This window comes from Cibotium barometz, chromosome 5 (assembly GCF_041138505.1).
Source record: "Cibotium barometz isolate CiBa-2024 chromosome 5, ASM4113850v1, whole genome shotgun sequence".
Classification (NCBI taxonomy): Eukaryota; Viridiplantae; Streptophyta; class Polypodiopsida; order Cyatheales; family Cibotiaceae; genus Cibotium; species Cibotium barometz.
In genome coordinates, this window is record NC_141050.1 from 7,035,470 (window position 1) to 7,041,533 (window position 6,064).

A 6,064-nucleotide genomic window follows, 5' to 3' on the forward strand; every position below is an offset into this window, starting at 1 on the left:
AAGGTGCATCGCACACATAAAATATCCCCGATAAAGATACGTCACACATGTGAAATTAAATAATGGCATCACCCACATTTCCATGCGTAAGTAATGATCGCATACGCATCCCCACTTGACCATAGAGGTTATGACTAACACTACAAATGATCAATTAAATACTAATACAAAAATATCATAATTATCACATGGTCTTCGTCTTCACACCACCGCTCGATCCACCATCTGCACGATACCTCAATCGGTATCCTTATATTGTGCAACACCTCAATCGATACCCTCGCATATCTCACTACCTATGCTCATAGACATAATCCACGATAAATAGTAAATTAAAATCACATCAATAAATCCCAACACTGTCATGAGAAATAGGAAACCGTAATATCAAATCACATGTAGCCACCACAGGCACGGCACACATGGGCATCCCTATCGATATCAAATAAGAAATATAATTTCTAATAACACAAGAGTGGTTCTCATAACATTGTGATATCACTGAAATAGGATCTTATCTCCAAGTAATTATGTGAGCTTGCAATTCAAATAAACAAGGGTGCACACATTAAATTAGCACACCATAGCATAATACAAGAAAATACTCAATCCCCGGGGGATTCACTCTTAGAAAACTTATGATATCACGTGAGTGTATAAGAGGGGGGTTTTTTGAAATGAGGCATAAGCTTATAAGGTATGGGTAAGGCCATGTATTTAGGTGAATACTTAATCTTAAATTTAATATAGGGGACGGGAGCCTCGGCTCGCGGTGGGGGGGAGGGGAAGGGGAGGGGTATAGCAACATTAAGGATATGTCACATAAGTACTTTTGATGAACATAGTTGTACAAAAATTCTTGCAATGTTTTGGTAGCATCCCAAAAATACTTTTAGCAATGAAATTCTTTGAGAACATACGCATGAAGTACTTATGTTTGCTCAATAAGGTTCAAAGTAACATACTTTAATCTAAGGAGAGGGAGTGTGTAAATGCTAGAGAAAAAACATAGATATAAGGAAGGGGGGTGACAGTCATTTTTAAGGGTATCCTTATAAGCTTAAATAGGGGGTGTTATCATCTTATGAGCATCATATATAGGGGCTTTCTTTAGGTTCATGCATGCAGGTAAACGCCCCTGATTAGTGTGAGTGAATCCCCCAAGACTCAACCACACAAGAACAAGAGCATTAGGTGTAATCTCCCTCCTGATGTGTGTGGCTCCTTCTCCCACACGCTGTATTTATGTCATATTCATCTTTTTAGCCCTTGGAGCCATAAATAGCACCTATTGCACTTTTGAGCTTTTTCTTTACATATAAATAAACTTGTCCCAAGTTCCTAAGGTTCACACATGATAAAACCTTTGACCAATAATAAATTCAATGGGCCTATATATATATATACTCAACTACTTGTGTACACCACATATTAAAATAATCTTGTGTAGATATACCCATAAACTCTAGCCATATGATCAATTAAATGCTAATATAAAAACTCTAGCCATATGATCAATTAAATGCTAATATAAAAATATCATGATTAGCACATGGTCTTCATCTTCACCGCTCAGTCCACCATCCATATGATACCTCAATCGATACCCTCGCACATCTCACTACCTATGCTTATAGACATAATCTACATTAGTTAAATAGTCAATTGAACATCAATCAATCCCAACGCTATCATGAAAAATAGGCAACCATAATATCAAATCACAACAAGTACCCACACTAGTACGGCACACACGGGCGTCCCTAATATAAAATAAGAAATAATTCTCAATAACACACAACAATGATTCTCATAACAAACTCTCTCTCTCTCTCTCTCTCTCTCTCTCTCATTCCCATAACACTCTCTCTCACACACAAGAATTAGAGAGAGAGTGATTCTCATAAATTTCTCTCTCTAATTCTCTCTTTAACTCTTTTTATCTCTCTTACACTCTCTCATTCTCTCTATTTCTCTTGTACTAGGGATAACTCCTCTCTCTCTAGCACTCATTCTCTCTCTAACTCACTCTATTTTTCTCTGACCTCTCCAACCTCTTTCTTACTCTTTCTAACTCTCTCGAACCTACCAACTCTGCCTCTCTCCAATATTCTCTCTCTAACGCTTTTTACCTTTCTCTAACTCTCACTCTCTTTAACTCTCTTTCTCTTTCTAACCCCCCTCTCTCTCTAACTCTCTAATCATGTAACTCTCTCTCTCTCTCTCTCTCTCTCTCTCTCTCTCTCTCTCTCTCTCTCACACACTTACTCTTTCTCTCTAACTCTCTTACACTTACTCTTTCTCTCCAACTCTCTTTACCTTTCTCTAACTCTCTTAACTCCCTCTCTTTCTTTCTCTTTTTAACCCTCTCTCTCCCTCTCTCTCTGTCTCTCTCTCTAACTTTCATTGTTTCTCTCTAACTCACTCTCTTTACCTTTCTCTAACTTTCTAATCTTCTCAATCTTTAACTCTCTCTCTCTCTCTCTCTCTCTCTCTCTCTCTCTCTCTCTAACCCTCTAATATAACAATAAAATAAGATATATATATATAGTATGGTATAAAAGAGTAGTAGTATAGTATAGAAGAAGAGAAGAAAGGTGAAGCCACCTGACAACTCTCGAACTTGCCAATTCTCTCTTTAGTTCTCTCTCTCACTCTACCTCTCTATAACTCTTTCTACCTCACTTTCTTTCTAACTCTCTGTAACTCTCTCTCTCTCTCTCTCTCTCTCTTTAACTCTATGTAACTCTCTCTCTACCTCTCTCTCTCTCTCTATTTAACTCTCTCTCTCTCTCTCTCCCTCCCTTTAACTCTCTCTTACTCTCTCTCTATTTCTCTCCAATTGGCCACTCTCTCTCTAACACTCTCTATCTCTAATTCTCTCTTTAACACTCACAAACACTCTCTCTAACTTTTTCTCTCTCTCTCTCTCTCTTAACTCTAACTTTTTCTCTGTCTCTTTTAACTCTAACACTCGAACTAGCCAACTCTCTTCAACACTCTCTCTCTGATTCTCTCTCTTGAGGAGCTACCATGTGGGGCAGCTAGGAGTTGCCATATGACTCTCTTTACCTTTCTCTAACTCTCACTCTCTTTAACTCTATTTCTCTTTTTAACCCCCTCTCTTTCTCTCTAACTCTCTAATCTTATAACTCTCTCTCTCTCTCTCTCTAACCCTCTCTCTCTCTCTAATACTTACTCTCTCTCTAAGACTCTTTACCTTTCTCTAACTCACTCTCTTTAATTCTCTTTCATGCTCTTTATAATCCTCTCTAACTCTCACTCTTACTCTATTTCTCTTTCTAACACTCATTTTTTTCTCTAACTCACTCTCTTTACCTTTCTCTAACTCTCTCTATCTCTCTAATCTTCCCTTCTCTCTCTCTCTCTCTCTCTCTCTCTCTCTCTCTCTCTCTCTCTCTAATCAAACACTCAAATAAGATATTTTGTTAAGGAAACTGTACCCTAACATGTGATGGGGAAGTTGCCTATCCGCCAATCTAGCAAGGCTCAAGAGCTCCACCTTAGCCGCTCGTCAACGCCATCCTCTCGCACTCATTGTCACACCAAGATGGTTGCTCTGATCGTACGGGTGATGCAAGCTCTCTCGCGAAGATCGTGTGGGATCTCCACAGAAGAGGATCACGTTGGTTAGCCTAATTAGGAGAGAGAGAGAGAGAGAGAGAGAGAGAGAGAGAGAGAGAGAGAGAGAGAGAGAGAGAGAGTGTGTGTGTGTGTGTTTAATCACTTCCAAACCCTAACCCTAAGCACACCACACATGCTAGATTAGAGTTTCAAGAGAGAGAGGGAGAGAGAGAGAGAGAGAGAGAGAGAGAGAGTGTGTGTGTGTGTGTGTGTGTTTAATCACTCCCAAACCCTAACCCTAAGCACACCACACATGCTAGATTAGAGTTGCAAGAGAGAGGGAGAGAGAGCACTCCACTTCTATTGCACAAATGGGAGAATGAGTTACAAACAAGAGAAATTGGCTTTTATAGTTCCAAGCCTTTGCCCACTAGATCCCCCGAGAGTAAGTGACTCGGGGCGCCCACCAAAACAGAGTTACAAGGCTTTTCTTTATGGTTTGGCCAACTGACCAAGATCCTCTTGTCTGTCCTTTGAAGCTCAATACTTGGGAGAATCTTTAGGGCGTTTCCCTCATCAAATGACGGGATTTACAATATATAGTGTTGGCATCCATTACATAAGTGTGCAGACATAGTTGTCATAGGAATGTGTTAACCAATATGTGGTTAACATAGTCCCCTTCCTAAAGTCAATTGCATCCTTGTGATTGATGAGGGGTTGTCGAGGCACGCAGGGAAGTGTCGCACTTGGTTGGTTCTCCTGTCTCTTCGAAAATGAGAGGGGGTGGGAGAGTTAGTATGATGGAAAGAAGTTAGTGGAGTACTGGCGATTAAGTATCCAGCTAGGCTCAGGTTGCAGTGTTTTCTCTTTTTCTTTTGGTGTGTTATCTTCTACTATCATTGAAGCGTGGGGATTCTGTGTGGATAGGAGTGGTAGTTGATTGGTAAGGATTCATAGGGGTTGAGCTGAAGAAGAAGTTTTGTTGAGATTCAAGCTCGATGTCAGTGTGAGCCAGCTATGCTATGTGCTAGCATGTTAGGTAAGAACATGTGTGAGACATAAATGACCGCGTCCAGCTGGTCATAGTGTGTGGACATTAGCTAGGGTTAGATGTGTGTGGACACAACTTATAGTGTGTTGTGTGTATTATGGATTATGGCTTTATGCATTGTGTGACAAGGGAGATGGCTTCCCTCTATGGTTAGGGTTTGCAATATACATTAGGGTTTGCTCCTGTGTGTGTGTCTCCTCTCCCTCTACCTATTTTTCAACATGGTATCAGAGCCTTGTGCTGTCTATTAGGGTTTATGAGTGAGTGAGAGAAGAGGGAGAAGAAGCTGTGAAGAAAAGCTGTGAAGCTTGCCATTGATGCTGTGAAGCTTGGAGCACATCGATTTCTATCAGATCTGGGAGCTTGGCCTACCGGGTAAGGTCTACTAAACACCCTTGAGCAGATTGCAGGTGATTTCTATCAGATCTGGGAGCTTGGCCTATCGAGTAAGGTCTACTAAACACCCTTGAGCGGATTGCAGGTGATTCAGGCAAAAACAAAGCAAATTAGGGCAACCCAAAGCAAAGAAAATTTTTGGTTTTTGAAAGCTTTCCATTAAAGCTTGGAAGCGGTGATCTATGGTGGAAATAGATGTAAATCTGGCAAAGACACATGTATCTGACAAGGAGGAATGTATTGGCAACTCATATGCAAGCCCTAAACTGATTTTGGAGCAATTTGGATGCATTTGAATGTGTGAAATTTACTGGTTTTTGAGCTCTCACAAAACAGAGAAAAGGAAGCCAATTTTTGATGAAATTGGAGCATGTTTTTGGCAAAAATCAAAGCATTGATTGGTTATACACTTGCCTAGGTGTGTTGGGGACTCAATCCCATCATCAATTAGCAACATAAACACTCACAAATCTCCCTACAGCAGGCGGCACATTCTGCACAGAGAAACAGGGTAGTTTTTTGATATTTTTGATACGAGGAGGTCAAATTCCACTTGGATGCTTGACATATTCCAAAATTGACTTAGCAATTGGTTGCTACACACACTTGAGAAGAAGGCTATATGATTGGAATGATCAATTATCATCAAGTGAGACGCAAGGCTGAAAATCCTATTGTGGTGACCTGTCCTGCCATCCACGACCATTACCACGACCACGTGATGCGAATCTCCCCCTGCCTGTAAAACCTCTTTGCGAATAGAAAGCCTGATTTCTGCCATTATCATCATGGCTAGTAGATGCATCCTGAAATGAATCACTGAGTTTGATTTCCTCAACAAGCAAGAGTGAAACCAACTCATCAAAGTCTGGTAAACCTGTACTCCGAACCGAGATGGATATATCAAAAGATTTATATTCCTTGCCAAGATCACGCAAGGTAATGTCTACCAAATCATCATCCAGCATGGGGGCATTTATTGTTGCCAATGCATCTGCAAACTTCTTTATTTCTTGCACATAATCATGG